This window comes from Coloeus monedula (assembly GCF_965178545.1).
Source record: "Coloeus monedula genome assembly, chromosome: Z".
NCBI classification, from domain to species: Eukaryota; Metazoa; Chordata; class Aves; order Passeriformes; family Corvidae; genus Coloeus; species Coloeus monedula.
Genome location: NC_138822.1, coordinates 46,741,280 through 46,759,538, shown reverse-complemented (window position 1 = coordinate 46,759,538; position 18,259 = coordinate 46,741,280).

Here is an 18,259-nt window from a genome sequence, read left to right as displayed (position 1 = left end):
ACTGAAGGCAGACAGGGAGGTGGCAGATAATGTTTCGTTACTTTTCTTCGATGACATTCAAGCCCGAACTCAGGCATTTCATTCATAACTGAAAATGTTAAACCTGGCTCTCAATAAAAAAACAAACAAACAAAAGTCAGTTAAAGTTGAATCATTATATTTTAAAAAATTGTCTCATTCATATACATGGCCTCCATGGATAAAACAGGATACACAGTAAGCATAAACTGTTGGGAGAGTAGGTCACTTCAACGGAATACAGCATTTTTTAACTCCCGTGTCCCTAGTTCCTCCATCTTTCCAATGGGGGGAAAAAAACCCAAATGAAAATTTAGATTTCAGTAACTATATTAGGAGATTTGGTCTAGTTATTTGAGAAGATAAACTAATTACTCAGATTTTTTTTTCTTAAGGTTTATTAATTTGCCTAATAGAAAATGAATTTAATGAATATTGAATATTATGAAATGAATTGAATAATAATCTGCATAATCAGTACCACCCTGACCCTGCACTAGCAAGATGTTTCCGTGTCTTACATCAGCATATAAACCAACCCAGATGGCACTTGCCTAAGTCAGTAAACAACTAAAATTGTACAGGATAGGTCAGTGACTAGCAGTTTGGTCACGGGACTTTATGATATATGATGCAATAGTTGTGGATCATGCACTTAAGCTGGCATACTGATGTCAGCTGTAGAGCAACAGCTTAGCATGCCGATTTATGTGCATGACAGACATGGTGAGCACAATCTTTACCCATTCACGCTGTTGCTCTTTAAGCACTGTCTGAGCCAGGAACCAGTGACTAATGCCTGAGAAACAGCAGTTTGCTTTCTTAAACTAACTCTGAGCTTTGGCCAGTTGTTGAAGCCTGGTTTACTTAAATCGAGGCAGTCTAAAGCATGACCATAAACCACATTAATCTGCAGTCTGACTTTGTTTGGACACCACGGTAAAGCATCCACACCATCAGTTACAGGCAGGATGCAGCAACTCAACACCTGTCAGCTGCTCCACTTGAATTTGCACTTAAATTCAGAGCAGGAGAAACATTTTTTAAGCTAAACCCTTGACTGTCTGCATGTACCACACACTGGTTTGCAGCCAATCTAATGCATACAAACCAGATTTCTTTCTGAGGAACCAAAACCAGACCAAAAGCTGTGCTCTAAGCACAGGTAAAGGACCCTAGCCTCTAAGGATCTGAGACAAGCATTAGCTCTACAGTTTTGAGACACCTGCATAATGGGGATATTTGGCCCAATGAAACAAATTCAATTGAGTCTGATATAACCCCTGAACCACACATAGTCTAGTGTGGGGATGTCAGCAGCAGCCACTTTGATCTACTGAGCTGCTTGGTAAAGTGCTCAGCCACCTGCTAATATAGAGGAGTATAACCCAACCAAAACAATATAGGTTTGATCAAAGCACAATAACATATTTCACGTAGATCTAAAGGTGGGCCTCAGCTGAGCTCAGGAATGATAATTTAATTAGCCATCCAGATATGCTGGCATGCACAGCTAGGCACAGCTTGGTCAACTCACCCACTGGAGCTGCATGTGTTGGAACAGAGCCTCCCTACACAAAACTTAGAATAGATCTGGCTTCTGAAACCATAAAACAGCTCTGTATGGTTCATTTCTACAGTTAAATGACAGGAATATGAGTATAATTACCAATTTTCTAGACCAAATGTTCCTACTAATTACAAACTGCCTGTGTCTTGAGAGATGCTGTTCTCTACCTTGCCTAATAAACAGCACCATAGTGTGAATATGGCATAGTAAATCACATAAAAATACCTCTGGATTCAAAAATGCATCTCTAGATAAATAAGGATGAACCAAAGAGTAGCTCTAGAAAGTCTTATACTTCCTGAGAAAGCTTCCATTCATGAATTAAGCATTACTATATTATTTATCTTACCAAGAAGAATCGGATCTATCCATAATGTTATTCATTTAAGACAAAACTGAATACAAAATTCAGTAGTCAGGACAGACAATTCAAAAATCTACTTATTATTCCCAGCTCTTTCAGCAGTCTGTATTTACCTGTGTGTTATTTAGTGGCCAGTGTTTTAAACATATTTCAAGCTATGGTGGACAGAAAGAAGGGAAAATTCGAACTCCAAAAATGACAGGCTGACAAACAGACTGAAAAAGTTTTATGCTACCAGGGAAGCCAACCTTGACAGTAGGTCATCATGTGCCACCTCAATTAATTAGCTGTACTTGTCTCAAACACCATTCCTTAAATGAACTAATAGCCTACAGTAGAGTCTAATGGAAGGTGAGAGACTACTGGCCTTACCTAGTAGTAGGTGCCAGTGTTCAGACTCAATGATATGACTGCAGTGGTTCACAACCAGAGACACTGTTTTTCCACAGCAAACAGCTGCAGCATCAAGGAGAAGTATGATACTAACAAAATAATCATCTGTCAAGAATGAAAAAGATGCAGTAGCAAATCTGAAGTATAATATTTGGTTGAGCCATTTGGCCAATTCTTTAAAAAACCATCCTTTTGCGTTAGATTTCCACTATGATTGTACTGCATGCCCAACATAAATATTGGTGCCATTTGATCAGAACTGTAACTTCACAATGTATGTTGATGATTCAGCCATAGGGAACAGTTCAAAAAAGTTGAATTAATACTGAAAAGTTTGTGATTCTATTAGATTTAGTACCTAAATCAAAGGAATCATATCTGCAAAATACCAATACAAAAAGCTTAGTCTGTATTGTCTCTTTGCAAACAGGAAGAAGAAAATTATGTTTTCAAATAGATTTTGCTATAGTTAATGCTATTTTTCTCCCTCAAATGGGCTATTCCACTTAACAACTGCATCATTATTTTTAAGGGTTTGAGGTTGCAGTACAGGCTATGAATCTAATTAGGCAAGGAAAACACAACACTACTGAGGTGGTCAACAGTGTTATTTCTGGAAAAAAACTTTTGAAAAATAACCTATGTTTGCCCTGATGTCTCAAATTTTTTTTCCAGTGTGATGGTGATTCCACTTCAGCTTCTCTTAGGGAAATTTTTTCTATAAGATTTTTATTGGTGCTTTTATGTATCCTAGTAAGTGAACAAATCCATGCAATTGTTCATTTTTACATGTAAAAAGTTTCAAATAAAAATGTTGTTTCATTAATTACTGGATATCATTGCAGCAGAGTTCTTGTTAGAGTTCAGTTAATGCTAAAGTCCTAACTAATGAATCAATACTTTCCAGCTTTTGGATAACACATGAATTTACTGATTTTGTTGATACTGCTTCAGTCATTTAATATGTATTTGTAATAATAAGACTAACAGTCGCTGAAAATAAGCCCTACAAGCAATAAGGGCCATCTAATCTAAAATATCAGAAACAGCAGTTATTATCCACCATCTCAAATGAACACTTAATAACCTGGAACTAAATCCCTTCAGGCTCCATTTATGATATGTGCACACTTCTGCTACAGTGATGAAAAACATGCCATTTTCCCAGAACTAATGACCCCTCTATTATATGTACTAGAGGACTGTGGAATGAGTCCATCAACAAACTAACAGAGTGCACATGTTTGAAAAGTTTTATGCCTAAATCACAGGCAAATTTCAGTGCTTCCAACTTATAAAAAGCCGCTTTGGAGCCATTTCAAAATAATGTAGTATGTATTTGGTGAAGACAATTTCTGTACATGCTTTGTTTATTTTAATTTTGGTTACCTTTGGCCACTACAGATAATGAGGAGCAACACCTAGAAGTAATTAATATGTAACACTTGACTATGTTCAGACAAAATACTATTGTCCCATGGGATGTTTAATTGCTTTAATTGGTGGATGCAGCTAAAAATACTCCTTTGCCTAAAAACCTAAAGGGTTGGTTTTTTTATTCCAGGGCACCTTTGAAGAACATCTCAAAGTAGTTTCAGATATATCTTACAGCTTTACTGCAGAGATTTTGACAGCACTCTCTTAATGTATCACTACAAAGATTAAGGATGCAGGTAATAAGTATGCCTTGAACTACTTTAGCAGCTATATTTATAGTTTAACTTGGGCACTGTTTTTACATACCCTGGAATCACCAGGGAACACAGCCAGTCCTGACAATGACACTAGCATTTCTCCCAGCAAGCTGTTTTAAAAAATACGATACTGACTAGCCCAAATACTGCTAGATTTCAGCTATCATTTTCAACAAAAGCCAGTAAACTTGAGCAGCTACAGTTCCTAGTTCCATCTGTGCTTATTTACTTTGAGGTATTTTCTTATTTGGAATCGCTGGCATTTCACTTTTAAAGGCTACCATCCAAGTGCAAATTCTTCTGGCTGACGTCCTCAACTAGCCTTAAGAAAATCTGATATTTCTGCTGCCAAGTAGGCAACAAGGGTTCACAGGTAGGCTGCAGGACTTTTGGACAGAGGAGTTTGGGGGTTTTTATGCTGTCAAGAAAAAAAAATCAAAATTTGAATTGGGAAAAATATGGCCTTCTAGCATGAATTCTAGTCAGTTCTGTTGAATTCTAGACAGGCTTCAGGAGATTTGTTCTGGTCTGGCATGAAATTTCTATCTGTCGCTGATCTGCAAGCTGTATCTCCTAGGCTTCAGAGGAATTCCTGACTTGCACATTTATATATTTCCTAGCAAGAAAATTCTGCTTGGAACACTTGTTTCAGAAAATTAATTTTTAATCACCGGAAAAAAATAGAAATAAAAGCAAGCAATAAGGTTTTTTGATGCTCCAAATTACTCCAGATTAACATGTTGATTAAAATGTAAACCGAGTTAAACATATACATGTAAATTGTGCCTGCAGGAAACATAGTTTTTCCAGCGGCAGCATTAAATCAATTATAACTGAAACAACGAAAGCCTTCCACATAGGGGACTGAAATTACAGCTAAAGATAAAGTTTTTGTTCCAAAAAGAAGTACGTGCAGACATACTATTTCAAACGCTTCAGCAATTGCAATCTCAATTTTAGGAAAATGTCAGTTTGTAATACACCATCTCCAATCTGGAGGCAACACAGTAAGCATACTCTGTCTTTTGGTTTCTTAATATTTGGTGTTCTGAACAATTTCACCTGGCTGCTTCCCTGCAATAGGAGGAATGCATCAGAGAGCAAAACCATGCGAGGGAATGTAAAACACTGATTCAGCACATCCCCAGTAAACTCAGGCACACAGGTTCTAGGAAGCACTAAACACAAAATAAAGCTGCTTACAGAGCAAAAGAATTTTAAAAGTTTATTTTGGTTTATTTTCCATTTTTTTATGGGGGGTATTTATGCAGGGTATGGGGATCTATCAGAAGAGTAAGGACAAAGAAGGGACATTCAAGTCCCTGGCATGACAAGCTGAGCTTCTGCTCCCTCAGTCTGGAAATAAGTTCTTCATTTTCCTACAGGACCTGTTTAACTCCTCTATTCTATGTCACTGAGGGTGACTGGGGAGCAGGGCAGGGCAGGCTCCATCATCTCCTCCAAATGCTAAAGATCTGTGCAAGAAGGCCATGTGAGACGGAAGACTGCCCCAGCAACTGCCTACACAGCTGGCACTCTGCTAGCAGGGCTAAGAGATAAAGCGACCTGCTGAGCCCACTTTTCATAGCCTTCCCCAGCTACTCGAAGCTCCCCTTCTGTTACTGAGAGCAGCAGCAGCAGACCAATAGATCTGTGACTGGCAACATGGGAAAGGGCCCTGAGGACAGGAATTTAGAGGCACTTTGATTTTCTCTTCTCTGTCACCCTGAAATGGCATTTGACTGAAGTTGTTTGAGAACTGCTGGCTGCTCTCATGTCAATTCCAAATTCAATCATCTGCAGCAGGAGGACAGCCACAGGACAAACCCTGGCCAGTGCATGAGGCAATGTTTCTCTTCAGTGCTCCCAAGGAGCTCCATGACAAGAGAAGGCATGTCTAAGCAACAAAGAAATGGACGATGGAAACTGAAGGCAAGATCTTTCAGTGCTAATTTTAAGTAAAATAGTCAAACTGTTAGCTGCAAACATGACATTAATGCAATTCTCTGGTACCAGAGAACTCTAGCCAGACTTTTCCTGGGTGAGGTTTCTGCTGGATTAGGGAGACCTGGCTACCCAGGGCAAGCACCCTTGGCTGAGCACAGTGAAACATCACGAGTCAAACTGGGACTGCAAATGCAGCAGAGAAGAGGTGTGCGCTGACCTTCACATTCAGATTAGGTAATGGCAGCCCTCGCCAGGGGCAATCTGCTGCATCCACACCAAGCAATTTCCCTGCACTCATCATAAATTCGCACACAAAATGTATAGCTCCCTACTTCCAGGTTTATGCTGCCAGGTGTCAACATGCAACCGTGGCATGTTGCCTCCATGCTTCTTTCATTGAATCATGTGACCTGAGGGTGAGCAGCCACCTTGAAACTAAATTTTTCTGTCCTGTTTTTTGTAATTCTGGCAAGGCTTTCAAGGTTGACTGGGAAGACCTTGATTTCCAGGGATTCAGAACTCTGAGTCTTTCTCTGGCTACCTCTAGCAGCAAAGGAAATCCAGAAAATTCATAATGAACCTCCACTGATTAAATTCTCCATCAAATCAACAGGACTCGCAAGGAGCCCTGACTTTTGAAAATTCTCTGTTCATTGGCAGATTCTCAGAGTCCAGTATTAATGACCTCCAAGTCACACTGTAAGACATAAATATCTCTGTCAGCTAGAAGAGCAAAGGTGCCACACAAGTGAGTAAAATAATAATTCATTGTCTGTGGAGTTACTGAGATTGGGTGACAAGAGAAAGAGGAACAGTCATTCTCAGTAGCTTTATGTTTCCTCTAGATAAAATTGAAAAGATAGTTTGAGATCTCAATTTACAAGGAACTGAGATTTCAATAAAATTTGCATCAAGGGAATAAGTAAAAGCAGAAAGCTTTTCAGACAGAGCTGAAAGAGAAACTGTGAAGGACAGTACTGGCAATATTCAACATTTATTTCTCTCCAAAGAGAAGAAGCATCATTAAAAGATGCAGCTGTGCAATTCTCACAGGGTAAAGGAGTTAAACACAATATAGTTCAGTTCCCAGAACTCAAGAGCTTGTTGCCTTGTTAGTTAGGGATAGGCTAATAAGCACAGATAACCAAATTCCTGCTTTAATTGACCTCTTTCCCCAACTGCCAGGAAATATACTGACTTTATTTTACCTACTCCCTGAAAAAAGATTTTGTTATATCATAATACATAACTCCCGGAGCACACATGGTATTGCTTTTTTGAGGAAATCCAAAAGAGATCCTAAAATTTAATGTCAAATTGTATTTGTGAAAACCGTGTATCTTAAAAAACACCCAACCCTTCTTTCTTTAGAACAACTATTTGTATACCTTAGATCTTCAATACAATCAAACGCAAGACATGCTTTCTGTTAAAAATTAGCTTTGTTTAGACATTATAAAAATATAAATATATGTGAACAAAGTAAAATGCTGAGCAATAATTAACCAAAATATTGTCTGTATATTCAGTATATTAAAAATAATGTACCAAATACCAGTACTAAATACAGCATATGACAAGCAAAAGTATTTTAACAATTATGCATACAGATTTTGCCCGCTTAAGATTTCACACATTTATTCATAGCCAAATTACAAGCTAAATATTGGTGGTTTTGATGAGTCCAAAGCAAAAGGAAAGCAAAGAGTCAGAATTCAAGCGTAAATGACTTTTTTTTTTTCAAGAAGTTAAAAATAAATGCACTGTGGTTTAGAAACTGCTCTATTGGTGCAACACAAGGTAGAAGTTTCAATTTTGATGTGTTCTAGGGTTCCCACGGAGATGTCTTGGCAGATTTAGTACTGCAACATCTAATTACTGGTACCGGTTTCCTGGCTCCCAGGCTCCCAGATCATCTAAGCACACAAATACAATTTGGTGAACTAGCCTAAGCCAAGAGTAAAGGTTTTACACTGAAATGAGAGTCCTTGACCTGGGAGAACTGAAGTACAGAGGTAATTTCCATTCTATCATTCTGGCTAGGAAATGCAGTAGCCTGCAGCTGGTAAGGAGAAATGGGCAGGTGGGAGTGGTAATGTCCAAAACTCCTGTAGCTAAATATGACATAGCTGATCTGCTGGATTCCTAAATCCTCAGTTGAAGCTGTCACAGAGAGCCAGCCTGTGCAAACCACTTTAGTCAGAACCAAGGAAAAGTCAGGTTTAGTCTATGAAGTCCAGTCAGCCACTTTACAGGTTTGTTAAGAAAAGCAGATTATTAAATGAGCCAAAGCTTAGTCCTTTCAGGATGGCAAAAGGATTAGAAAAAGAGGCAAAAAAGGAGCTAAAACTTTGAACCCTTCACCAGGAAGACACAGCTAGAAATTCACTTCTCTGCCTGACAAGTATGATCATATTGCTTTGATATCTTATTGACACCAGGCAATGAACAAATATGCAACATGATAAATAGCTGGATTTTTTGAACCCTCCTGATGCTGAAAGATGCTTGTTTGTTCATGGAAGTTATCTGCTTTATACTGCCTTTTAACATGCTTGTTTTCACTCCAGATGAAACAAGGACAAGTAAACTGGAACAGAGGGAAAAGTGTCATAGCTCTTGAAATCCAATCTGTCTAACCTTATATTGCTAATTTTGGGGTGGAGAAAATTATGTGGTTCAATTTACAATTAGAATCCCTCCATATGATACCTTTCCTCCACAGCTGTTACACAGGACATATACCTTTTAAAGAAACCTAAAAATAGAGCATATTTCACAGTCTAGGTCTAGTGTTGTTGTCACTTGTTTTGACAGATTGATCAAAACAAATACAGAGCGCACAAAAAGGCAGTGAGATTTTCTGACCAAACACAATTTGAAGGGCATAGTAAAGGAGCTGCTGACAAAAAGAGAGGTCTTTCTACACTGCAGTTAATGTTCAGAAAAGTTCTTCAATATGTGCTTATAAACGGTTCTTCACAATAAGACAATGCACATTTATGTATTTGGTTTGCATACTGATGTTTCCATATGCCATCAAAATAAAAAATATTCACTCAATACAGGATAAAGCTCTCTGTGTTCCAGGTAAATTTTCAGTGAATGCAAGCCCTGTGCCATTTACTGCAACATGAAACTAACTCTACACAATGACAAGACTTTTTAATTAATACCACATCTTGTTTTGTCCTGCCAGAGTTCAGCAAGTTTAGCTTAAAAACCCCTACTTTTGCCCTTCAGGAATTTTGGTTGCAACCTCTATTAACCATGACAAACTGCCTTAGGAAATGAAGTTAGATGTTTGTTACTACACTATAAGTTAACTAAAAATGTATTTTACCTTCAAATTTTCAACTTTTGGGGAGAATGAAGGATGAGCTGTTGCCCAGAATGACAGGCAAAATGTCTAAAATAGCACCCATTAACCAAGAAATCACCAAGATATTATTTTCACTTTACCAAAGGTTTGCTGTGCAGGATTGACTATCCTGAATAAAAATACAGATCCATGTGAAATACATATAATACCAGCAACACAACAAGCTTGCAGTCATAAGACTACTGCTGCTTGGCAGATCAAGTTTTCTGGAATTAGATGCCCCAGGCTTTTGCACTGTGAGTTACTCTACTGGGCACATGGAACAACCATCCTGAGTCACCAAATTTGCATTATATAAAGTGAAGAACACACACTTATTTTCTTGGCAAAACTAGATTTAGAGAGCATTCAGAACCACAAAGCTCTGTTATTCCCTATATCACAAGAAACAACAATGGATGCATGGACAGTAAATGCTACAAAGTAAAATCTCAGCTTCTATCAATTTAATGAAGCTTTGCCATTGTGTTCAGTGTTGCCAGGATTTCTCCCTAGCTTTATTCTTCAGCCAAAGAATGGCAGTGAATTGGAGTCAGCTCAGCTTTAGGGGCAACCACATCATCATGCTCAGAATATTTTACCATTATTGTGTATTTAGGTTAATCCAGAATCATAATTACTTCTTGTACTCCCCTGTAAGCCAATCTCTTTCAGCTCTATTTTTTCCCTTTTTCTCTCACTGGCAGTAGCTCATCTAGGGGCCAGAAGAATCGTTGCTTTGTGGAATCAAACTCCAGAGTATCACAGGCAGTATAGCTGTCTCCATGCCAGGCACTCCACACACCCTGGGCAAAGACTGTAGTAGCTTTGGGAGATAACTGGAGAATACAAAATAAAATTGCCATAACACATTTCACAGAATTTTATAAACAAACAATTTCAGAAATTTCTTTCTCTTCCTCTGCTATTTCCCTAGTTTTCACCCTTGAACATATAATTTATAAACACAGAAAATTTTTGTATGATGTCTAAAAAAAATAATTACAAATCAATTTTTCATTATTTGCAGATTCCTTGGTTTTTGGAAGAGTTCAGACTTAAACAGCATAGTATTTACAGAAATTATTGGAGTGCCACCTATTGGAAATAGACGTACAAATGAAAAAAACCTTGGTTAACTGCATAAAATAATTATTTATTATTCAAATGTTGGTTTAACTACATCAAGTTAAGAGGCTTTAAAATGCTTATAATTCATGTTCCATTCATAATTATGGTTAAATTTATATCAGCTCGTAACGTAAAAAAAAAAATGAGCCCCTCTAAGGAGCAAAACACTAAAAAGTGGCAAAGATTTATAGGCCTGGACTATAAAACAGCAAATATCAGAGCAGATCTGCGGGAATAATCACCTGCTAAAACCTGACTCACTGTATATAAGCTGTATATGCATGGTTGATATAAATAATTTTATATCAGATCCTGGTCTTCACTCTGCAGAGATATATGTAATCTTTAAGCTCACACAGTTCAGCTGTGGCTTAGACTCTGAATGTAAATTATTAATTTTCCCTATGGAAAACTGTCACCTTGGGATAAAACAGCCCTGACCTCCCACAGAAGACATACAAATCAGTCTGGGACAGTACAATGAGTTTTAATAAAATGATCTTCAGCTGTCATTTCTGTTCAGAAGACACTCAGGCAATGGCATAAGTGACTACTCTCCTCTGTCTCCCACAAACAGATAAATTTTTGGAGTTTTTCTCACTGCTTTCCCAGCTATATCTTCAGCTTTTCTGTTAAGAGAAAGTGTGCTAGTTTACACTTAAAATTGAATCTACTCAAATACAGAAAGCAACTGAAAAATTGGACCCAGTTTTGAACCTTGAACTTGATCCTTGAGCTGTCTGCCCTCACTCCTTATTTACCACCCATCAAGCAGCAGACTGGGAGGGCCATTGCCTGAAGAGCATCACTACTGAAATCCTAACACATCTGTTTCATATCCTCATCTTTACTGCTGCAGCTTCCTCCTCTGCGGCTTTATGAGCTGTCACACTAAAAGAAGCAAAGTGTTGCCTAGCTCTTTTCTGGTCCAAACATCCCAACCTTGATCTCAGAGTCACACTATTCCTCTTACAAGTCCTTCTGTTAATTAGCACTGACCCCTGACCAGCTCATGACAGCTTCTGTACCAGCCCTTTTCATGGTTATGATTAAGAGAGCTACATAAACACAGAGTGGTAGCTTTTGTAGGCTGCTCTAGGAGAAAAACAAAACAGAACAAACTGCAGTTAATTATACATGCTAGCATAGAGTAGAAAAATGAATAAAAGAGTGACATGGCACAAAAACAAAGTAAAGCAAAATACACTGAGTATGGGCTCTTTCATATACTCAGTCCTCAGACTCATTCCAGCAGCCAGAATTTCAGTTTGAGTAGTTGCCCATGGTGGTCTAAAATTTTCAGCTCAAATTTTGGACAAATTAGTATTGCATAATGTGTTTACAAAACTAGCATATGGAAATTAATTACTAAAATACATGTTCTTTACTCTTACTTGCAATAAAGGCTAAAACCACCTTTTCCATTCATGCTGCTTATGAACCAATTTGTATACTGACAGGATCTCTTTCAAAATTAGTTCCTAATCTGTCTCACCTTCATTTCTAGCAAATGTCTGATACATATTTTTATTCTTTACAACCACTTCTTCTTTTCCTGGTAGCTGACATCATTCTATGAGTGAACACTTTTGTATTCCTTGGTTTTATCTCTTCCTCCAGATCCCACAGAGTATGCTCCAGGCTTCTCTGTGGTTTATAAAAGACTTTTTCTCCTATAGCTTTCTCTTGAAACTTCAATCATTCCCTGCTTCCTCTTGAGGCATGCCCTCACGTGTAGCTTTCCTCCTTTAACAATCTTATTTTATTCTTCTGGAGACATATTTACAACAAAAGTTTAGGGGCATCAGAAGTAACATTTCTTTGGTGCAACAGCTGTAGACCCACACCGTTTAATAATGACATGTCTCCTATGCCCACTGTAGTATCTGCACTTACACTGCTTACTAAGAAGAAGGAAATGTGAGGAGAATAAAAACACAGCAAAACTCTCAGTGAAATCACCAGGCCTGCTTCAGGTTTTGTGCCATATTTCCAACTTAAATGACTATGCCATAAGCATTTTAGGTGAGAACTAGTAAGGGTAAATACAGAAGAAATTCTCTTGGAAGAAAAAGACTTTTCTCTTGGAAAAGTCTTGGAAGTCTTATCAGTGACCAGATTTTTGTGAGTACAGATCCTAAGCTTTTTTTTTACCACTTGGTGTCTTTCTGACTGGCACAAAGACCTATCCATGAGATCACATTATTCTAAATAAGCGTATACTTAAAGCCCAATTTTAGTAGATTTCTAAAATATTTGATGAGTGAAGGGAAAAGACTCTACTGTTTTTCTTTCTGCTGGACTGTGTGAAATGTAAGTTAGGTGAAGCTGATGTCTGTGTTGTTTAGATACCAGGACTCCTTCAAATGGGAAAAGAAAATTAAATATTTTAAATTTTATCCATAGTCTGGAAGAAATTACAATTTCAACATGATCTTCAATGGTAGATAGCATATTCCAACCACCTCTGACAATTTTCTCAGAAGATTTTCTGAATGTGTTTTGGAGCAGTACAGAAACAGGAGTTCAGCTGTGCCTATCAGCTAAAAGCAGCAAAGATAGATTTAGCAGTTCTGTCGGCTAGATTATACAAGAATTCTGTACAGGACACATGGCAACTGTAGACAGAAACTAAATTAATAGACATATTTTTCATAAGCAATTAATGTAGCTGAATGAAAACAACAAATAAATGTGCAAACATCTTTACTCTCACCAGCCTCAAAAAACAAAAACAAAAAACCCCCCAAAAAGCCCCAAACCATAAAAAACAAACAACACAACACACACCAAAAAAACACACCAAGAAACCTAAGCTAAAAAATCTACTGTAAGGCCTAAAGGCTTCTCCAGTCATTTGAGGATACCAATGTTCATTCAATTTAATATGAATGGGCATACTAAATGAATGAGAGGATTTATAATTTCCACACTATGGATCTCTCCCTTGTGATATAAATATCTGTAAAAAGCTCCCGTGAGGTGCAGCAAAAGACGCCTTTAACCTTTGCATACATAATTTCAGATCAGCTTAGCATCATTTTTCTGAGAATGAAACCATATGTCACCTAATGGCTCAGGGGACACACTGGCATATGGAGCTTTTCATGCTTTAACTGCCAGCTTGAATCTAGCCCAGGTCCATAACAACCAGCACTGCCCTGTCTGGAGGCTGTTGGGTAATCTGTGTGAAATGAGTTGGCCATCTCAGATCAGATCCTACTGCAAAGTTGTCCACCAGAACATGACCACTGCAGATGGCACAAACTTGCCCTTCTGTCAGCAGTGTCAGCAAGTCAGCCAAAGATTAAATGAGCATTGTACATACATGATCTTTCAATCTGCAGAAATCAGTCTCCCAAGCCAATGAACAGAGAGTGGACATGCAGGGCACTGCCTTGGAGGAGGACCTTGGAATTCCTCAGCCAGCCACCTCTACCTCCTTTGAATTAGCGTTACAACACCCTCTCCAAGCTCTTCCTTCATGCAGATTTAACCCATTAGATAGATCAGTTTTTACCACCTGCATTAATGTTCCACACATGATGGTAGGTCTTTGAGTAATGATAACTCTGCTGTTTAAAGTGAGGATTCAAATCTGTGAGAAATCTTTTGAAAAGGAGAATGCAGAATTAAACAGTGTCATGAGGATGAGAGGCTAAAACATGCAATCATTTTATGAAAGAAAATAATCTTTATGAGGAACATCCTATATGGTAACAAACAGCTTTCTTTGAAATATATCCAATACGATAAAATAATTAAAAAATAATATTAACACATGCATTGCAGTACAGAATACTGAAACAGAAATTTGAAAGCCTCTTGGGAAATTACCAGAGAGAGTGCTCATAATTTTCAACAGAAGGGATTTTTATCAGTATGAAATGTGAGTTTTCTCTTTGCAGTACTGAAAATATTATATGTCTGTTTTATCGGTTTTCAGTTAGGCTTCAAAAAATATCATTTTGGTTTTATTTCCTACAGGAAAATCTATGAAGACAGACATTTCAATGCATAACATGACACTGATGTACAGCTGGGAAATGAAGCCAGGCAAGTTAATTGATAATGCAGTTCTTTAGGGAGTTATATCACAAAAGGGGCTGTAGGTGTTTACGAAGAAAACAGAAACTGGGAGGTGATTTTAAGAACAGGATTATTACAGATTCTATTCCACATATTGCCAGGTAACCAATTTACATGAAAACATTAATGTTAACAAGTAGTAAGTTCATTGATATAACAGCTCATGTATACCTATTTACAGGGTTTTTTTTCTGGTACCAGATCTGTTTGTGGTTATTACCATTGCAGCTTTGTGAAATAAATATGCATATGACAGAAAGCAGCATACTCAATTTACACATTTGCCTTTCTGTTATTTCTTTTGCAAATTATATTGTTATTTTAGAAAAAGGCACCTATTTTGTCAAGCACTGAAAAGGACACTCACATTCAAGATAACACTCCTCTTCATCACTATAGTAACTAGGCTGCTAATCTGTATCTCAGCTCTTCATCTTGTCTCAGTCTTGACTCACTTCTCTTAGGGGCTCCACAATCCCAGTCTCCCAGGGTATCTTTCTGCGCCAATCCTATGCTTTTAAATCTCATAAACTGTAGCAAAGATGCCTGGGTAGGGGGTACCTTTGCTGGTGTAACTGTGTGAGAAAAGGTTTCAAATGAGCCTGTAATACACCGACTACTGCAACGCAAGCAGTGAGCTGAGCAAGCACTACTGCAGAAGATAATGAAATGACTGGTGAGAGCTGCATGCAGTGCAGGGGGCCTGCACACCCTATTCGATGGTGGTGAGAAGTGGGAAAACAAAGTGCTGTGGAGGGATGTTATGTTATTCTAAAACCACAGTACACAGCCCATCCTGAAAAACTTTTTTCTAATTCCCACCTCTTATTTCTTGCGGTACGCAATGATGTCTTCTCTCTTAAATACTACCCAGCTATCTGAGAATTCATACTCAGCTACAGAATAGAGATTGATCTGATAAACATCAGCCTTTGTTACAAACTCGAGTCATATTTTCTTCTAAAGTATTTGATTTCAGATTACATTTACAACTACAATATGTTCATGTAATATGTATTACATTTACTTTTTCCTTTTCAAATGTTAACTTTTTCTTGTATTTCTATTAAATGCAGAGCTCATATTTTTAAAGGTTTTTGCAAATGAAATACAGACTATAGTTTCTTCCACTTCTATTTGCATTATCCTGATAACAAGGTGTTCTCCTCCCGGTTACAGAAAATATAGAGGGCAGTTTAAAGCATAAGTGCATGGATTAATCTAAGATTTTGTAAAAAATTATTAATAATAATATGTCCATTTATTATTATCCCACAATATGGAATTTAAACAAAAGAGTACTTTTTAACACCAAGTTGGGTTGAGCACAATAAGAGTACACATTTTTACACAGGTACAGTAATGGTGACGAAACATGAAAAACAGACATTTGTCTCAGTAGGCCAAAGAGCCTATAGGAACATCAGAAACAGAAGATGTATGATGTAATCAATTTTGACATAAAGGACTGGGATTTTTCACCAGATAAACTAAGATGGAATCAATGTAGAGGCTGAGACATGGGTTGGAGAGTTGGTTGTATCTCTTCTGTACCTCCTGTTGTATCTCTTTTGTATCTCTTCTTTTATACTTTAAAATTAAAAAAAGATGCCAGCAGTTAGGTAAATTGTAGATAAAATGCACATACCTATTTTTAATTAAATGATTCACTGAACAGAAAAAGAACAGCATGGCATGTCATCTGTTCCTCAAAGATGGGATGGTTAAGTATTCAGGTTGACTCCTCATTAATGGCCAGGCTCAAGTACAGTTTGTGCTTGGGGTATCTTTTTTCTGACAGGAATCTTACTACATCATGACATAACATACCTATCCCTTTTTCTAAAACTTTAACAGGAGCACTATTTTTTATTTCCCTTGGACTAGAAAAATTCAACCATTTCAACACATTTTAAATCTTTCTTACATGAGATCCACACGCAGGTAGTAAAGAGTGGTGGAAGAGAACCTGGGAAGATATCCTGACTAAAATAAAACAGATGGATGAGTCTGGTGATATACCTAACTGCTCAGCTGGGGACTTAATGCCTTGCTAGGAAGGTCCCTGTGGGACAGCAAGCTTGAGTGAGCAGAGTGCCCTGACAGTAACGAGGACAAGAGAGTCCTGGACTGTGTCAGTCAAAGGTAACTCAACAGCTTGGGGGCTGACATTATTCCTCTTGGCACTTGTCAGACCGCACCTGGAATACTTCACCCTGTTTTTCAGCTCAAGAAGAACACTGAAGAACTGGAGAGGGCCCAACAAAGATCCACAAAGTTGATTAGAGGACTCATGAATGTGATATACCAAAAAAAATATTGGAGAAATGTGATTTGCTCAGCCTAGAGAAGGGAGAGCTCAGCAGAGACCTTATGACAGTATTCCAGTAGCTGACGGGCAGATGCAGAGAAGATGAAGTCACTCTCTGCACAGGAATGCACAGGTGCCAGAAGACACAAGATACACAAGTTGATTCAGGGGAAATTCGATCTGGATATAGCAAAACCAATACTTCACATGAAGACACAGTCCTGGGCAACCTGTTTGAGCAAGGGGGTTGGCCAGATGACCTCCAGAAATCCCATCTTGCCTCAACTGTTCTTTGATTCCGTGTCAATTAAATCATGGAAGTGGTAGAATCTTCCTTGCTGCAGGCACTGAAGACTCAGCTTGACACAGTCCTACATAAACTAATCCAGGGCCTCATTTTCAATAGAAAGTTGGACGAGGTGATTTCCAAGGGTTCCTCTCAAAGTAAACTTTTCAGTAATTTCTATAATATGGAATGTAATACATTTATTTAGTTATATTTTTAATTTCCTTGCAACCAGATTAAAACACAAGAAAAACTGTTATCAAGAAAGTTATCTGGAGCAGAAATTTCAGGGACAAAAATCATAATAAACAGTGGGTTTGGAGCTGTTCTATACATTATTCCTGCTCAGTTCAGCATAGACCTGTGTCTACTCAGCTGCTACCCTGTCTCACTATAGTCCAGAGGCTCCTTTTTTTGCTACAGTCCAGACAACCAAACCAGATAGCAGATTGCTGCCATCACAGAGATTGTGGCCAAAGTCTGGTCAGAACAGAAGTAAGAATATCAGTTACATTCAAATTATAAATCTGCATTGAAAAATTTAGCAATATCAGTATATTTCAAAATCACTTTAAGTGCCCCCAAAAGTGCAAATAATAGTATCTACCTATTCAGACTTTCAGAGCTGTAAGGACTACATCCTTTTTTAAACAGGTACCCATTTAATTTTTGAAAGGCAAATTTTATACTGATTGCTAGAGAGGGCAATATCTAATGTAGGAGTGCCACTGCGTAAAGAGTGAGCATACTCATTGCTTTCTGGCAGTTTTAAAAGGATGTTAGGACAGGATACATGCCTATTAATTTGTTTAGAATGCAATATCTGTTTGGAATGCAACCCTTGAGCAAAAACAATCACAAAGAGAATCAGCTATATTTTTAAAATTATTACAGTCTACTTTTTTAAAAAAGCTTTTATCAGTGCACAGCATTTCTTGCCTTCACCTCAAGGCTTTTTCCATTAAGAAACACCCTTTTCTAGTATAAAGTTGCCTATTTCCGTACTTCCATTACCTCACCTATTAGTGAGGTACTTGCTTCTCCTCTTTGACTGACCCTGAACTTAGTGTTGCATCGTTTCCCACATAGCTATAT